The 20,057-nt window shown below is 41.9% G+C and overlaps 1 protein-coding gene across 1 annotated transcript in view; it reads left to right on the forward strand.

Annotated features, from left to right (window-relative positions):
* The window catches only part of LOC133538691 (CUB and sushi domain-containing protein 1-like), a 1,135,806-nt gene that overhangs the window by 929,429 nt on the left and 186,320 nt on the right, over window positions 1–20,057 (forward strand). The gene's annotated exons all lie outside the window — the stretch shown is intronic.

Raw genomic sequence — 20,057 nt, forward strand, 5'->3', positions numbered from 1 at the left:
CACGCATTCACGGGGAGAACATGCAAACTCCACACAGAAAGATCCCGAGCCTGGATTTGAACCCAGGACTGCAGGACCTTCGTATTGTGAGGCAGACGCACTAACCCCTCTGCCACCTGCATTCACGCACATCATAAAACGTTTGGTGGACAAAATGACATAACGAAGGAGTGGCATAAAACACGTCATACCAAACTGTTGTTACATTCCACACAACTATGGTGACTTCAAGGACAGCCAAAATTAGTACGACAAAACGACGCTCACCAAATACTCTCTCATCAGTTAAGCATAAACACAAACATTAAACCTAGGGCTTTTTTTCTAATTAGGAAGGTTTGTGTCATGTTTGTCCTCCTATAGAAACCATATCAATACAACAAATATATATTATTCCCCCCGTCTTTTTCCATTTTCAAAAATGTTTAAAAAGCTCCAGGCAGCCAGTAGGGCAGCGTTAAAACTAATACTAAGCCATGCTGCCCATCTTTAGTCCAAACCAGTGGTCCCCAACCACCGGGCCGCAGAATAATTTTTTATAATTTTTTTGATTTTATTTAATTTTTTTATTATTAAAGCAACATAAAAAACACAAGATAAAATTACAATTAGTGCACCAACCCAAAAAAAACTCCCCTTTTCAAGACAAACACACAAACCCCCCATTCGGGCCCCAGCAGATTGTTATTTTGAGGTCTCCAGCTCCACATTACGAAAAAAAAAATCACACTTTTTCTAATTTTAGGATCAAATGATTTTTACACTTTTTTAGTCACTAAAACAAATTCATGGGAAATTAATTGTTCAATAATTTGTTATTACTGCACAATAACAAATTAAACATCATTAAACATAAAGTCCCACCTGTCTCTGTATGTAGAATTACTAACCCAACACGATAGCAATGCACCACGGGAGACAGAAAAAAAAACAAAAATGCTGGAAGAAATCTGCTGTTTTGTTCTTATCAATGAAGTTGCAGGAAGGGCCCTGCTGTGTGTTTGTGTTTGGGGGTGGAGTGTCTTAGTAAGGGGTGCCATATATGTTCCTACTTTTTGTTGTTTGCCAATCACGCCTACACTGTCACTAAATGGGGAACACATACAAGGGGCAACTTAATGCAGCAAATACTTACACAAACAACTAAGCACTAAACTATAACAACTACCTACCTTATTAATATGCAAATCAAAGCATGATGGGAACAGGAAAGTGCTCCCGACTGATGCTACAATATGAAAGATAGCGTGGGTGGTTGTATGTTTATAGCAGGGGTAGGGAACATATGGCTCTCGAGCCAGATGTGGCTCTTTTGATGACTGCATCTGGCTCTCGGATAAATCTTAGCTGACATTGCTTAACACGATAAGTAATGAATAATTCTGCTGGTAATCTCTACCGCTTGTCCCGTTCAGGTCGCGGGATTGCTGGAGCCTATCTCAGCTGCATTCACAGTATTAAAAATAACGTTCAAAATATAAAACTTTCTCATGCATTTTAATCCATCCGTTTTCTAGAAGTCGCATTCATGGAAAGAAGTATTTTATTCATTATCGGTTAGCTTCAGAATAACAGTGTTATTTAAAAAGAACACGAGACTTATTATACTCTACAAATGTTAGTCTTACTTAAACATGCACTCATTTAGTTGTATTCAGTGTTAAAAAAATATAATATGGCTCTCAGGGAAATACATTTTAAAATATTGGGCTTTCATGGCTCTCTCAGCCAAAAAGGTTCCCGACCCCTGGTTTGTATGGACAATGTGATTTGTTTCTGTTGTTGTATTACTCCATTATAACTGTTTTTTCTTAAGAAGGTATTTTTTCCCACATAAAATAAAACATTTAAATGTCAAATTTTTCCACAGTTGTATGATTATTCACACTTCTCCAAGCTGTACATGTAAGTCCTTCATTTTTTAAAAGGCATAACATTTTTTGGGATTCATATTTATTTTCCCTTTTTTTTTTGCTCAAATCAACTTCAGCCTTAAAAAAAATACAATGCATATTTCATTTATGAAATATGCATTGTACGCATTGATCAAAGGATGTCACAGTGTAAATAACAAATAAATAGGATGAATTGGCTGAGCAAGTCATTATACAAAATTAAACCTGTAAAAATATCTGACCAAAAGTCCTCCAAAGCGGTTTAATATTAAATAATAATTACATGTTTGGTATTATTGTTTAGGACTGAACATTACTGAGAATTTTAAGCAAAAAAGTATACAAAAAAAAAAAAATAACCTGAAATGTTTTTTCGCCTTTTGTCTTGTTTGGATAATTCAAATGGAATGTCCCTGGAATGTTAAAAGCAAAGGTTTTGTTATTTTTTACTTTGACGGACCTGAATAGTAATTCAAATGCTTCAATAAAATAAATCAATTGATAACGAAGTAACTCGTTAAAAAAAAAAAAAAAAAGAATAAGGTATAAGTGGTAGAAAATGAATGGATGGATCGAATACAAAATAAATTGTCATGGTTATTGCAAGAAAACCAGCAATACAATAGACAGACTATTGTACACAAAATAAAACGTGTTTGTGTTATAATATTGATGTGACAAATTTTGGGGTTTTGTGAATGCAACTCGTTTGTCGTGATTAACAGTGCATAACGAGGAAGTGTTGTGTTGCGGTTGTGGATCTACATTCATGCCAGCAGGTGCTCAGTGTGTGTATATTAGAAAAAAAAAAAAAACATTTTTAGCGAAGTGAATATCTCAGATCATTTGCCCCTTTATTATTTTGTAAAACGGACCAAATTCGCCACAAAAATACCTACAACAAGATTGATTTTTAAAAAATGATTTTAAAGATTGAGAGTTGCCATCAATCCCATGCGGTTGCTCGGCATTGTCCGTGGGTGCTCGGGACCCGAGGCACCCACGGGTTCGGCGCCATTTGCTAGATGTACGACAAAATGTGTGTGTGGTCAGCGCTGAAGTTTAAAGAGTGCCAGACTGTGTGGACCTCTACCAGGACGCAACATTGCCTATAAGACATTACTTGCACAATATCACCTTCAAGTACTTCTTGCCGGTACATCCAGCACTGAAATGAGGTACTAATAGCAACTTGTTTTTCCAGTGTCGTTACTAATGTTTACTGTTTGTGACCACCAACAGGATAGGCGGTATAGAGTTTGAGAGTATGTCAAATTATGTAAACGGACAATTCAAAACCATTTTCTTTGCCTTGTGATGGTTACACATCCATCCATCCATCCATCCATCCATCCATCTTTTTCCGCTTATCCGAGGTCGGGTCGCGGGGGCAGCAGCCTAAGCAGGGAAGCCCAGACTTCCCTCTCCCCAGCCACTTCGTCTAGCTCTTCCCGTGGGATCCCGAGGCGTTCCCAGGCCAGCCGTTAGACATAGTCTTCCCAACGTGTCCTGGGTCTTCCCCGTGGCCTCCTACCGGTTGGACGTGCCCTAAACACCTCCCTCGGGAGGCGTTCGGGTGGCATCCTGACCAGATGCCCGAACCACCTCATCTGGCTCCTCTCGATGTGGATGAGCAGCAGCTTTACTTTGAGTTCCTCCCGGATGACAGCGCTTCTCACCCTATCTCTAAGGGAGAGCCCCGCCACCCGGCGGAGGAAACTCATTTCGGCCGCTTGTACCCGTGATCTTATCCTTTCGGTCATGACCCAAAGCTCATGACCATAGGTGAGGATGGGAACGTAGATCGACCGGTAAATTGAGAGCTTTGCCTTCCGGCTCAGCTCCTTCTTCACCACAACAGATCGGTACAACGTCCGCATTACTGAAGACGCTGCACCGATCCGCCTGTCGATCTCACGATCCACTCTTCCCCCACTCGTGAACAAGACTCCTAGGTACTTGAACTCCTCCACTTGGGGCAGGGTCTCCTCCCCAACCCGGAGATGGCACTCCACCCTTTTCCGGGAGAGAACCATGGACTCGGATTTGGAGGTGCTGATTCTCAATCCGGCCGCTTCACACTCGGCTCCAGTGAGAGCTGAAGATCCCGGCCAGATGAAGCCAACAGGACCACATCGTCGGCAAAAAGCAGAGACATAATCCCGCGGCCACCAAACCGGAACCCCTCAATGCCTTGACTGCGCCTAGAAATTCTGTCCATAAAAGTTATGAACAGAATCGATGACAAAGGGCAACCTTGGCGGAGTCCAACCCTCACTGGAAACGTGTCCGACTTACTGCCAGCAATGCGGACCAAGCTCTGACACTGATCGTACAGGGATCGGACTGCCATAATAAGACAGTCCGATACCCCATACTCTCTGAGCACTCCCCACAGGACTTCCCGAGGGACACGGTCGAATGCCTTCTCCAAGTCCACAAAGCACATGTAGACTGGTTGGGCAAACTCCCATGCACCCTCAAGAACCCTGCCGAGAGTATAGAGCTGGTCCACAGTTCCACGACCAGGACGAAAACCACACTGTTCCTCCTAAATCCGAGGTTCGACTATCCGACATAGCCTCCTCTCCAGTACACCTGAATAAACCTTACCGGGAAGGCTGAGGAGTGTGATCCCACGATAGTTGGAACACACCCTCCGGTCCCCCTTCTTAAAGAGAGGGACCACCACCCCGGTCTGCCAATCCAGAGGTACCACCCCCGATGTCCACGCGATGCTGCAGAGTCTTGTCAACCAAGACAGCCCCACAGCATCCAGAGCCTTAAGGAACTCTGGGCGGATCTCATCCACCCCTGGGGCCTTGCCACCGAGGAGCTTTTTAACTACCTCAGCAACCTCAGCCCCAGAAATAGGAGAGTCCACCATAGATTCCCCAGGCACTGCTTCCTCATAGGAAGACGTGTTGGTGGGATTGAGGAGGTCTTCAAATTATTCCTTCCACCTATCCACAACATCCGCAGTTGAGGTCAGCAGAACACCATCCGCACCATACACGGTGTTGACAGTGCACTGCTTCCCCTTCCTGAGGCGGCGGAGGGTGGTCCAGAATCGCTTCGAAGCCATCCGGAAGTCATTTTCCATGGCTTCCCCAAACTCTTCCCATGTCCGAGTTTTTGCCTCTGTGACCGCTGAGTTGCACACCGCTTGGCCTGTCGGTACCTGTCCACTGCCTCTGGCGTCCTATGAGCCAAAAGAACCCGATAGGACTCCTTCAGCTTGACGGCATCCCTCACCGCTGGTGTCCACCAGCGGGTTCTAGGATTACCGCCACGACAGGCACCAACTACCTTGCGGCCACAGCTCCGATCAGCCGCCTCGACAATAGAGGTGCGGAACATGGTCCACTCGGACTCAATGTCCAGCACCTCCCTCGTGACATGTTCAAAGTTCCTCCGGAGGTGGGAATTGAAACTTTCTCTGACAGGAGACTCTGCCAGACGTTCCCAGCAAACCCTCACAATGCGTTTGGGCCTGCCAGGTCTGTCCGGCATCCTCCCCCACCATCGCAGCCAACTCACCACCAGGTGGCCATCGGTAGAAAGCTCCGCCCCTCTCTTTACCCTAGTGTCCAAAACATGAGGCCGCAAATCCGATGACACAACTACAAAGTCGATCATGGAACTGCGGCCTAGGGTGTCCTGGTGCCAAGTGCACATATGGACACCCTTATGTTTGAACATGGTGTTTGTTATGGACAAACTGTGACGAGCACAGAAGTCCAATAACAAAACACCACTCGGGTTCAGATTCGGGCGACCATTCTTCCCAATCACGCCTCTCCAGGTTTCACTGTCGTTACCAACATGAGCGTTGAAGTCCCCCAGCAGAACAAGGGAATCACCCGGGGGAGCACTCTCCTGTACTCCCTCGAGTGTACCCAGAAAGGGTGGGTACTCTGAACTGTTGTTTGGTGCGTAAGCGCAAACAACAGTCAGGACCCGTCCCCCCACCCGAAGGCGGAGGGAGGCTACCCTTTCATCCACTGGGTTGAACTCCAACGTGCAGGCTTTAAGCCGGGGGGCAACCAGAATTGCCACCCCAGCCCGTCGCCTCTCACTGCCGGCCACGCCAGAGTGAAAGAGAGTCCAGCCCCTTTCAAGAGAAGGGGTTCCAGAGCCCTTGCTGTGCGTCGAAGTGAGTTTGACTACATCCAGCCGGAATTTCTCTACTTCTTGGACTAGCTCAGGCTCCTTTCCCCCCAGTGAGGTGACATTCCACGTCCCAAGAGCGAGCTTATGTAGCCGAGGATCGGACCGCCGAGTGCCCTGCCTTCGGCTGCCGCTCAGCTCACATTGCACCCGACCTCTATGGCCCCTGCTATGGGTGGTGAGCCCATTGGAGGGGGGACCCACGTTGCCTCTTCGGGCTGTGCCCGGCCGGGTCCCATGGGTACAGGCCCGGCCACCAGGCACTCGCCATCGTGCCCCACCTGCGGGCCTGGCTCCAGAGGGGGGCCCCGGTGACCCGCGTCCCGGCGAGGGAAATCTGGGTCCTTTGTTTTTACTTTTCATAGAGGTTTTCGAGCTGCTCTTTGTCTGGTCCCTCACCTAGGACCAGTTTGCCTTGGGAAACCCTACAACATAGCTCCTAGGATCATTTGGACACGCAAACTCCTCTACCACGGTAAGGTGGCAGCTCAGAGAGGAGATGGTTACACAGCCCCTACTTTATTTATGTTAAATTACATTTTCATTAATCAGAAATAAATGTCCTTTTATTTTCAAACAAGGATACCACATCTTTATTTTGTGATGATATTAAGTGACGGCTGTTTGTGGAATTGTGGTTGTGTAGCACTTGAGAGTTTGAGGTTATTTTCTTTCCTGTGATGAATCTAATCCCAAGAAAATTGAAGACACAATAACAATTTTATTAGCTTGTTTTCAGAAAATTGCAGGAGGTGCCGCAACATAACCTTATAACACTCTGGGACATTTTTAGACTTTTACTTTTACTACATTCTTTTCGGACCAGAGAACCAATGTGTGTATTCGTTGCAGATTGAAAAACTGTAGGTCTTCAAAATGGTGTGTGTGTGTGTGTGTGTGTGTGTGTGTGTGTGTGTGTGTGTGTCTGTGTGTGTAGTGAGCGTGAGTGATCAAAGCACATTTGTGTGGAGGCTTGTTGGCACCTGAGCCTGCAGCAGCACCACTTGGGGATTGTAGGTAGATCAAGAACACACCTCCAGACCGAAGAGTTTAAATGCAGCCGCACAGCGAGAATGAATCCAAAAAATATCAGTCGGTGCAGGAGCTGATGATTACTCTTTTGGTTTATGAAGCAAACAGGAAGCAGAAAGGCATAGTGAGGCATGAGAGGCCACTGAGTGCAACGGCTCTCTTGCAAATAGCAAGATAAATAATTTTAACTGGGTATTTTTTTTTCCACTCTGTTCATTTATTTTCCAAGTAATCTCATACAGTCATGATCACCCTAATTCTGTTTTAAGATGGTGTGCACTCAGCAAAGATCCAATGCTCACAATTTAGATCAGGATTACTGGTTACTTACGGAGTGGACCACTCATCTGTGCATCAGTTGGGGACACCTCTGTGCTGCTGACTTGTCTCCAATCGAGATGATATCCTGTTGGCTCCACTATGGACTGGACTCTCACGCTATTAACTAGATCCACTCGACATCCATTGCACCGTCGCCCAGGGGTAGTCCCCACATTTGCGTTCACCTCCAAGGTTTCTCGTTGTATCCCTTCGGGTTGAGGTTTTTTTTGCCCTGATGTGGGATCTGGGCCGAGGTTGTCGTTGTGGCTTGTGCAGCCCTTTGAGATACTTGTGATTAAAGGCTATATGAAAAATGTTGATTGATTGACCGATTGACTGTGCGGAGGTTCATTTGTGTCTCTATTAGCAAAGCCTTGTTTATACAAAGAATGTATTTGCATTTGCAATTCTATGCATTTGAGGTTTGGGGACTGATTTTTTTTTTTTTTGCTTAAGATATCATTAAATAAAAATGTTGAAAACAAAATGTGTGTTTGAAAATACAGCTTGTTAAAATACTGTGTTTTAAAATCCAGTTTGTAAAAATTACATTGATCAAAATTCAGATGAGCTGGCGACTTGTCCAGGGTGTCGATAGCCTCCCGGAACGGACAAGCAGTTGAAAATGGAAGGATGGTAAATTCAGTCTATAAAAAAAAAAAATGAGTGCAGATAGATTTTGTGCAGAAATACTTGTTGCTTTAAAACTCAATTAAATTAATACTGAAGCAAAGTTTTTTTTCTGCACCGAATTTTTATAAATTTTAGTTTTATAAATTGAATATCAAAACACTGCATTTTAACACACTTTTGCTCAAACATGTTTTATTCAATGCAATTCTCAGCATATTTTGATCAAAAAATTCACTTCACAAAAAAAAAGCAAAAACTATAAATTGTGTGTCAAAGAAGTGTGTCGTAACTGTGGTCTGGATCATGTTTTGTTTAGTTATGTTCTGTTAGTTTTGGACTCCTTTAGTTCCTGTTTGTGTACCTACTTGAGTTTGTTTTGGTTCCCATGGTTGCTAATTATGTTCACCTGTCTCTGATTAGTGTTCGGCCGCTCACCTGCAACTCGAGCTATAATCAGAGGCATTATTTAAGCCTGCCATTGCCGGTCAGTCGGCCTGGCATGATTGTTTCATGCAATGCCATAGTTTATGCTGTTTGTTTCGCTTCATGTCGAGTCCACGTGAGTTTTATTTGCTTCATGCAACCCCGCTACATAAGTTTTTTTTCCATGCCAAAGTTACGTGTTTATTTCTTGCCCATAGTCCATGCTAATAGTAGCATTAGCTTTGAGTGTGACTTGTTTTCCTTTTTTTGTACTATGATATTTTGTGGAATAAATAATGTTCCAACCTGCACGCTAGTGATGGGCTGATGAGGCGTCATGTATCATTTCGATACATTGCAAAACTGTATTGATACTGTGTCAATACTGTGTCACTAAATACTGACTTCTGCTGGACATTAAAAATCCCTATAGGCAACCTATGGACCGACTCAACTGACACTGATTTTATGACCTAGTATATACAACAATGTAAACCAAGTCTTTGTATTTCATTTAGGATTATTTCATATCTTCATTTAAATAAAAATAAATTTTTATATTTTTTAGATACAGTCAATAAATAATGTGAACATGTATCATAACATGGAAATCTAAGAGAACATGTTGTGAATGATAATACTTGTGGACTGAGAATTGTATGTATTTATTTTTTTTTTTACATGCGCTCTGAATACGCACTGTTGATTAATTGATTGAAGCTTTTATTAGTAGATTGCACAGTACAGTACATATTCCGTACAATTGATTACTAAATGGTAACACCCAGATAAGTTTTTCAACTTGTTTAAGTCGGGGTCCACGTTAATCAATTCATGGTAAAAATGTAATGACTGATCCATCGAGCTGGATTTTAACCAGTGCCTAAAAGGAACTCAGCATTAACATTTACAGCCCTCCACTCTACCAACTGAGTTACCAAAACGGTTCAGCATAAAAACACTCACCGTTACAGACCTACTAACAGATCGAGTAGAAACTTTGAAAACAGGATGAAACGTCAAGGAAATGAACACAAATACCTTTTTTTCCGATATATGGTCAAAATATCCCCACAAAAATGATCTCAGACGACGATAAATTGCAAATGACCAATGACAGAAGTGCGGCGATTCTGTTGGCAGCAGCATCTCGTTGACAGATGCACTTCTTTATAAACACAGTTTGGCGTGCAGTCGTCGGTGCGACACAGTTCGCGTATCGGTCACGTGACCGAAACAGCTCATGATCGGTCACGTGATTTCCGAAAAGCGCTACGCGTACTGACACAGGGTTTTGCTCTATGAGCTCGATGCATGCGCCGATGCATCGGTGTTGCCAGACCATCACTACTGCATTTCAGGAGAACAAACCCCGCCTTGACAAAGTGTGGCTTATAAAGACACAAATTAACCCTTCATATCACTGCATCTCTAAGACTGCATTTACTTTTTTGTCATTGTCTACATGCCTTTTGTTCCATGTAAAATACAGTATGATATTACCATTGCTCTTTTAACACTTGGAATAACTCACATGTACAAACCTCCAAAATGCTGGTACCAAGTTAACAACAGTTCTTTTGGAATGAGTTTGTTAATTTCTGTCTTTACATTGCCACAATCCACATATAAATGTCACCACCTGAGAGCAATACTGGAAATATGTGACTTGAAACTACAAGTAAATCCAGCCTAAAGTCTGAGCTGGAGTGTTCTTGCATCAAGTGAATTTACTTTGTAATGCAAGCAGTTTTAGAGACGAATTTAAGGTCACACTGAGGATCATCCCCTGAAAAGTTTCAGACACTGAAAAGTTCCTCTTTGCTGGTCTTTTCTTTCACCAAACATACACAGTTGTCATGACTTACATGGCTGTAATCAGCTCTGAGGTTGTCCAGGTCCAGACTTTTGTATTTTATAAATGACTGAAGTATGAGACAGGACGAAATCTACATGAAAAAAAAAAAAAACATTCAATATATATATATATATATATATATATATATATATATATATATATATATATATATATATATATAGCAACATCTTTAAAAGTATTGTGGAAAGTTCTACAAACAAGTTTAAATTGAGTGCGACATGACATGCTCATTAGCATGGATCGACAAGTTATAATTAGTGCAGTCAAATGATACTTGGCATAATCATGATTAATCCTCTCTGGGTTGGGGAGGAGACCCTGCCCCAAGTTGAGGAGTTCAAGTACCTCGGAGCCTTGTTCACGAGTGAGGGAAGAGTGGATCGTGAGATCGACAGGCGGATCAGTGCGGCGTCTTCAGTAATGTGGACGCTGTATCGATCCGTTGTGGTGAAGAAGGAGCTGAGCCGGAAGGCAAAGCCCTCAATTTACGGGTCGATCTACAAACCCCGTTTCCATATGAGTTGGGAAATTGTGTTAGATGTAAATATAAACGGAATACAATGATTTGCAAATCATTTTCAAATCATATTCAGTTGAATACGCTACAAAGACAACATATGTGATGTTCAAACTGATAAACACTTTTTTTATTTTGCAAATAATCATTAACCTTAGAATTTGATCCCAGCAACACATGACAAAGAAGTTGGGAAAGGGAAATAAATACTGATAAAGTTGAGGAATTCTCATAAAACACTTATTTGGAACATCCCACAGGTGTGCAGGCTAATTGGGAACAGGTGGGTGCCATGATTGGGTATAAAAGCAGCTTCCGTGAAATGCTCAGTCATTCACAAACAAGGATTGGGAAACGGTCACCACCTTGTGAACAAATGCGTGAGCAAATTGTCAAACAGTTTAAGAACAATATTTCTCAACAGGCTATCGCAAGAAATTTGGGGATTTCAACATCTACGGTCCATAATATCATCAAAAGGTTCAGAGAATCTGGAGAAATAACTCCACGTAAGTGGCATGGCCATAAACCAACATTGAATGACCGTGACCTCGATCCCCTAGAGGGCACTGTATCAAAAAATGACATCTATCTCTAAAGGATATCACCACATGGGCTCAGAAAGACTTCAGAAAACATTGCTACATCTGTAAGTGCAAGTTAAAACTACTTTGCAAAGCCAAAGCCATTTATCAACGTCACCGAGAAACGCCGCCGGCTTCGCTGGGCCTGAGCTCATCTAAGATGGACTGATGCAAAGTGGAAAAGTGTTCTGTGGTCTGACGAGTCCACATTTCAAAGAGTTTTTTGGAAACGGTGAACGTTGTGTCCTCCGGACCAAAGAGGAAAATAACCATCCAGACTGTTCTCGGTGCAAAGTTGAAAAGGCAGCATCTGTGATGGTATGGGGGTGTATTAGTGCCCAAGGCATGGGTAACTTACACATCTGGGAAGGCACCATTAATGCTGCAAGGTACATACAGATTTTGGAGCTACATATGTTGCCATCCAAGCAACGTTATCATGGACGCCCATGCTTATTTCAGCAAGACAATGCCAAGCCACGTGTTACAACAGTGTGGCTTCATAGTAAAAGAGTGCGGGTACTAGACTGGCTTGCCTGTAGTCCAGACCTGTCTCCTATTGAAAATGTGTGGCGCATAATGAAGCCTAAAATACCACAACGGAGACATCGGACTGTTGAACAAATTAAGCTGTTCATAAAACAAGAAATGGAACAAATTCAACCTGAAAAGCTTCAAAAATGTGTCTCCTTAGTTCCAAAAGGTTTATTGAGTGCCGTTAAAAGAAAAGGTGACGAAACACAGTCAATCAGTCAATAAATGTTTATTTATATAGCCCCAAATCACAAATGTCTCAAAGGACTGCACAAATCATTACGACTACAACATCCTCGGAAGAACCCACAAAAGGGCAAGGAAAACTCACACCCAGTGGGCAGGGAGAATTCACATCCAGTGGGACGCCAGTGACAATGCGGACTATGAGACACCTTGGAGAGGACCTCAGATGTGGGCAACCCCCCCCCCCCCTGGGGGACCAAAAGCAATGGATGTCGAGCGGGTCTAACATGATACTGTGAAAGTTCAATCCATAGTGGCTCCAACACAGCCGCGAGAGTTCAGTTCAAGCGGATCCAAGACAGCAGCGAGAGTCCCGTCCACAGGAGACCATCTCAAGCGGAGGCGGATCAGCAGCGTAGAGATGTCCCCAACCGATACAGGCGAGCGGTCCATCCTGGGTCCCGACGAGCGGTCCATCCTGGGTCTCGACTCTGGACAGCCAGTACTTCATCCATGGTCATCGGACCGGACCCCCTCCACAAGGGAGGGGGGGACATAGGAGAAAGAAAAGAAGCGGCAGATCAACTGGTCTAACAAGGAGGTCTATTTAAAGGCTAGAATATACAGATGAGTTTTAAGGTGAGACCTAAATGCTTCTACTGAGGTGGCATCTCGAACTGTTTCCGGGAGGGCATTCCAGAGTACTGGAGCCCGAACAGAAAACACTGTATAGCCCGCAGACTTTTTTTGGGCTTTGGGAATCACTAATAAGCCGGAGTCTTTTGAACGCAGATTTCTTGCCGGAACATACGGTACAATACAATCGGCAAGATAGGCTGGAGCTAGACCGTGTAGTATTTTATACGTAATTAGTAAAACCTTAAAGTCACATCTTAAGTGCACAGGAAGCCAGTGCAGGTGAGCCAGTACAGGCGTAATATGATCAAACTTTCTTGTTCTTGTCAAAAGTCTAGCAGCCACATTTTGTACCAACTGTAATCTTTTAATGCTAGACATGGAGAGACCCGAAAATAATACGTTACAGTAATCGAGACGAGACGTAACAAACGCATGGATAATGATCCCGACGTCTTTAGTGGACAAAATGGAGCGAATTTTTGCGATATTACGGAGATGAAAGAAGGCCGAGTTGGGTCGAAGATAATACCCAGATTTTTTACCGAGTCACCTTGTTTTATTATTTGGTTGTCAAATGTTAAAGTTGTATTATTAAATAGAGGTCGGTGTCTAGCAGGACCGATAATCAGCATTTCCGTTTTTTTGGCGTTAAGTTGCAAAAAGTTAGCGGACATCCATTGTTTAATTTCATTAAGACACGCTTCCAACTGACTACAGTCCGGCGTGTTGGTCAGCTTTAGGGGCATGTAGAGTTGGGTGTCATCAGCATAGCAGTGAAAGCTAATACCGTATTTGCGTATGACGTCACCCAGCGGCAGCATGTAGATGCTGAAGAGTACAGGGCCAAGGACAGTGGTGAACATGCCCTTTCCCAACTACATTGGCACGTGTTGCAGCCATGAAATTCTAAGTTAATTATTATTCACACAAAAAAAATAAAGTTTATGAGTTTGAACATCAAATATCTTGTCTTTGTAGTGCATTCAATTGAATATGGGTTGAAAAGGATTTGCAAATAATTGTATTCCGTTTATATTTACATCAAACACAATTTCCCAACTCATATGTAAACAAGGTTTGTACGTTCCCATCCTCACCTATGGTCATTAGCTTTTGGGTTATGACCGGAAGGACGAGATCACGGGTACAAGCGGCCAAAATGAGTTTCCTCCATTGGGTGGTGTGGTTCTCTCTTAGAGACAGGGTGAGAAGCTCTGTCATCCAGGAGGAGCTCAAAGTAAAGCAGCTGCTCCTCCACATTGAGAGGAGCCAGACGAGGTGGTTCCGGCATCTGGTCAGGATGCCACCCGAACGCCTCCCTAGGGAGGTGTTTCAGGCACGTTCGAGCAGTAGGAGGCCACGGGGAAGATCCAGGACACGTTGGGAAGACTATGTCTCCTGGCTGGCCTGGGAATGCCTCGGGATCTCCCGGGAAGAGCTGGACGAAGTGGCTGGGGAGAGGAAAGTTTGGGCTTCCCTACTTATGATGCTGCCCCCACGAACCGAACCTCGGATAAGCGGAAGAAGATGGATAGATGGATGATTAATCAATTACTTGTTTGTATTATTTAAATTAACTCTATAAGATAGCCCACTATTTGGACAGAAATGCAATTTTGTAATAATGTCATATAAATATCATATGATGATGTCAAACATTTGTTGAAATGTTTTACCTAAATGCACGTTGTTTATTTGCTAAAATGTGGCGAACGGTTTTATCCAAAGTCCAGTCAGGGTTTATGGTGAAGTAAAATTTGCCAGCGAGCACACCTGTCACCCCCCGCGACCCCGATAGGGACAAGCGGTAGAAAATAGATGGAAGAATGGATACATTCATAATAGACTGCATTAATAATCTCCGTATTTACATGATGAATGCAACATTTTACTGTGCTCAATCACATCAGTCATTTAAATTATCTGTGTTTTCAAACATCAAATATCACATCTGCATTTTTTTATGAAATATCGTAGCGTGTAAGGACAAGAGATGGGACCTAATTGTGTTAGTAACATTCAGACTTTGTTTTTTTATCAGCAGTTGTGTAGTATCCATACATCCGTGGCTTCCCAACAAACCGGAATGTGTCTGGTGAAAAGCCGTCCGCCCGGAACTCTCTAAAAAATAACAAAAGTTCCGTGAGTGAATTATGTAAACACAGTAGAATATCAAAACGATTGGATCCAAACAATATATGTTGAATGCTCACCTCAGTCATGCTGCAGAACAAAAAGAAGACAGGGGCGCCAAAAACAAAGTTAGCTAGTTAGCATAGTTGGCATCATCTATCTTGTCGTCGCCTGCACTCACTCTCCGAGCCACAACGTTGATGGACGGCTTTCTACTTTGCTGCTAACCACATTTGGATGACTACAATCCATTCACTGTTAGATCTGAACCAGTTGTAGTTCTACAGTATTTATTAGCAGCTAGCGAGAAGATATATTTTTGACGTGAAGTATGTAAACAGAGGTCACAACATCGGAAGTATATTACCAGAGGGGGCGGAGCTACAGGATAGGGTTGCCAAATGGGAAGTTCCTTGCAAGCATCTTATACATTTTCAAAATAATAATGTTAGTAAATGATCTACTAAAAAAAAAAGAATGTTGTAGTACATTACATGGTACATGAAAATGTCAACCCGACAGCCAAAAATTGTTGGTATATGAGAATAAATTTAAAGGTAAAATATAGTGTAAAAATGCACCGAGTTGAAGAAAATGTAGTCTTGATTTATTTATTAAATTTTTTTTGGGGGTTGCGTGACATCACTTCATGCTGATAGACTTAGACTTAGACACACTTTAATGATCCACAAGGTAAATTGCTCGACGCAGTAGCTCAGTTCCAAAGGAGGGAAAGGATAATGCACAAAAGGACACAAAAACAGGGCGAAAAACAAGAGGTAAAAAGTACACAATAAATGTACTAACAATATAAAATATAACAAATATGTTATTTTTACATATCATACATATGTAATATATACAATACTATGTTACGCTTGTGTGGCATAGTAATGCCAAAGTTGTCCCTCCGTGGATGTGTTGAGCAAGAACACAGCAAAAGTAAGATTTAACTGATTTATTTAAATAACAAAAGTAGCTATAGAACAAAAATACTGGAGCTAACAGCCAAAACAAACAAAGGACGCTAGCATGAAAGCTGGGATATACAAATAGACAAACTAAACTGGCACGAAGGCACACAAAAACCGAAAAACAAATCATCAGCATGAGAGCTGTAATAAACAAATGCGTAGCGTGTAAACCCGCGAGAATAATGAAGAATTGCGTGTAAGCAAATAAGAATAACAGACGTACCGTTGCGTTGCGTAGCGTGTAAGCCCGCGAGAATAATGAAGAATTGCTTGTAAGCAAATAAGAATAACAGACGTACCGTTGCGTGAAAGCAAACTTGGGTCCCAGACTGAACAAGAAAACGGCAGGCTTATATAGGGAAGATGATTAACAGTAACAGGTGTGCGGGACCGTGAGTAGCAGGTGAAATCATTGAGAAACCATGGAAACGGACAAAACAGGAACTAAGCAGGTGGAACGACGGAGTGATACAAAAACTGGAACAATAAACAATAATATGTGGAGAACCGAAAAGTGGATCTCAACACTGTATATAACAAATCACAATGACCATTTACCAGATTACAGTATATGTAACAGCAGCAGCAAAAAAAAAAAGGGCAGTGTAACAATATAAGAGTAGATAAATAAAGGTAAATACAGCAGAAAATATACATTATAAACAAAGAGGTTGCTAACTTAGGAGCAGTCTGGTAAGAAACAAATATCTTACATTTTCCTTTTTTTTCATCAGTTTTTCTCTTTTTCTCTCAGAGGGTGCTTACATCTTTGTCACATGAGTTAACTTGGGTTTTTTGGCAGTCCTCGTTATATAATGAGTATTAAATAGCATTTATTATAGTTTCAGTTTCTTTCTTGCCTCCCCGTTATCCTGAGTGGTGGCTTTCAAGTTCCCCATTGAGAACGTTTTTTAACTTAGTTTCATTTTCACAATTGCTGGTAGTGATTGCAAGCAGTCTACTTTGATGTCTGAATAAAATAGATGTATTTTTGAAATGAGGATGTTTTTTTTTATTTGGAGCTGGAGTCTATCCCAACTGCCTTTTTTGAGTGGGGTTGGGTACACCCTGAACATACAGGACTATTGCAACCAATAATGAGTAAATGTAATAGCATTACCTCTCTGTAAATAATAAGTTTCTGTGTGATACAGTAAGTATTTTTTGTTTTTTTGACAAATGCAGCTCATGTACTTGTTTTAAAGATGAAAAACACATGAGAGTAACAGATTAGAGAAGCACATACACCTGCCAACACTGAAGTGTATTGGCTACATTGCTCCCAATAAGGAAATAAGACTCGTAATTAAAATCTGAATGCTTCGTTGCAACAATATGTCCCTGAAAGCTACATTAGTCTTCAAAATAATGGATTAAAGTGTTGTTACCTGACTGGAGGTTCTTGGTATTTGTGACGTTTATAAAGTCTTACTTTTTCTGCACTTTTTTAGGATCATGCCAACCGTTCACAATCCTTATAAGAAACAAGAAGACAAGTTTTTTTTTCCGCTTTCTAACATAGAAATCGGCTTGCTCTAATGGGAGCAATCAATTCCACAATTAAATCACTTTAAAAATGCATTTAAAAATATCAACAATACGTCATTCACGTTTACATTCACTCTGTACAATAACCAAACTGTAGCGACATTCTTATTGTAAGAGTAAACAATGATGAACTATTTTTCTCACTTGATGGACAGTTGTCTCTTTGGTCCAGCTGGCCAGATACGTTTTTTTTTTCAGTAAATTTGGGGTAATCACTCCATTTATGTGGAAATAGCTTGTCTTCAAGTTCCACATTTTTGCAGATTTGATTCACTTTCACCTCACTCTCTTAGCGTCCGTCTCCTCCAACGTCTCACTTTTACTTCGTGCTCGGTTCCAGAAGCAGTAGTTCATCCTCCATTAATTCAGATTCAAAAGGATAAGGTTGTGAATCCTCATTTGTCCAGAAATGTCGTCTTCGTCATGTGTTGCCAAGTCTGCCATGATAAGAACACACACAGGTTTTTGATTCCTGAAGGGGTTGTTGCCAGAAGTCGGACGTGCGCTGCTATGGAAACAGAAATTAATGCGGCAAAGAATTAGTTCCGGTAATGATTAAAATAACCTTAAATACGATAAATATTTAACATGAATGATTATATTTTTTCTAATATTTACATATTAGATATGATGTGTTTGTTACTACATTATATATCGTCGTCAGCGATCACTCGAAACAAGTATGATTGTCCTCCTGTTGGTGGGATTGCCTTCAGGAGAACGCCTGTGCGTGGAATCTTTTAAAGTGGGGAGACTGGTGCACAGACAGACACCACACTGTCCTTGGCAAAAAGAAGGCCAGGGTCCAATGGCATGGAGACCAAGACAATTGGGGCCCCATCTTTGCTTCAGTCTTCTTCTGCCTTTGTGACCGTTGTGGAGCTTCTATGCAACCATCAACCATATATCCGCCCACTCTGCTGTTGAGGTTATTTTCCACGAGGGAGAGGCGCAGACTCCAACGTCACTTCTTCGCTGTGGGGACCTCTATGCGGTGGCAAGGGAAACCTAGGACGACCGGCACTTCCTCACAACTGCAGGAGGCTCCCGGAGCTCCAGTCTGTGGGAGGACCGCCTATGGTGCGGCTACCAGCACTTGCTTTTCTCTCAGGGTGTGCTCCCCTTGCCTTTTGTCTTCCTAGACACCACCCACAAGGCAGCGGGGCACATTATATATACACTGGCAGTGGGTACACAAAATGTTGCTGGAGGGTTTTAAAGTTGTTTTAGAGGCCTTTGAAGGCTACAATGGTGGCTCCCATTAGCCATTTTTCCAAGCGTTTTTCATCATTTTTTGCACCCGAAAAAAAAAAAAGACATGTGTTCTGTCTCGAAGCAAAATTCCCCAATAAGTGCAGTTCCCCTTTAATACTTAATTTGACACTTCATACTGTATAATATTGGAAATTCAAATAAAATAAAAAACAATTCTCACATCTCATTTTTATTATTTGATATACAATAGTACCTCAACGTATTTTCTTAATTCCTTCTGTGATGGAGCTCCTAACTCGAAAACAATATTGACCATTGAGAGTAATTAATTATTAACAAACACACACACAAAAAACACCACAATGTAAACATGTACCATGCATTTTGAAAAAAAGAACAAACTTGCATACATTTGGTGAAAATAGATCAATAATAATAATAATAATATTTAATAATATATTCCTTCAGCAGCTTTTAATAAATTCCAATAGTATCATGTTACAGTAAATGTGTGTTTTTATTGAAATGCAGTGTGTATCACAACTGCATATGATAGGTAAAAATATCATTTTGGTCCATGAAAATGCAACATTTTATTTGAAATCCTCTTTTCTTGATTTCGCAGTTAAATTTCATCAGTAGATGAAAGGACTTGAATTGAATTGAATTATATTTATATAGGGCTTTTCTCTAGTGACTCAAAGCACTTTACATTGTGAAACCCAATATCTAAGTTAAATATTTAAAGCAGTGTGGGTGGCACTGGGAGCAGGTGGGTAAAGTGTCTTGCCCAAGGACGCAACGGCAGAGACTAGGATGGCAGAAGCAGGGATTGAACCGGCAACCCTCAAGTTACTGGCACGGCTGCTCTACCAACTGAGCTATGCCGCCCCAATAAGAGTAAGGAATAAGGTGCACTGTGTGTGTTCGAATAGCAAAGCTAAAAGAGAGCAATGTCAACATCAGCCGCAAAATGCTGCTTTTCTGTTTTTGTTTTTTTCAGCCTTTCATCAAGTTACTTGAAAATTAGGTAATTACAGTTTCCAATGCCTTGATGTGTGCAACCATTGGCCAGAGGCAAAATTAGCCTTTTTTTTTTTGTTGTGGCACTTGCTTGTTTTTGGAAACATAACCCAGTAGAGTGTTCAAATTGTCCTGCTAATAAGAAGACAAAAACAAGGACACACATGCATAACTAGAAAAAATTGTGTAGTATGAATGTGTACTGTATATATAAAACGTTATACATCTAATGCAGGTGTGTCAAACTCATATACAGAGTGGGCCAACATTTAAAACTGAACAAAACCAAATTTGGCCCGCCATGTAATTTCATTTGGCCCTTGAGGAAATATCAAATTAACGATAGAGCTA

This window comes from Nerophis ophidion, linkage group LG02 (genome assembly GCF_033978795.1).
Source record: "Nerophis ophidion isolate RoL-2023_Sa linkage group LG02, RoL_Noph_v1.0, whole genome shotgun sequence".
NCBI lineage: Eukaryota > Metazoa > Chordata > Actinopteri > Syngnathiformes > Syngnathidae > Nerophis > Nerophis ophidion.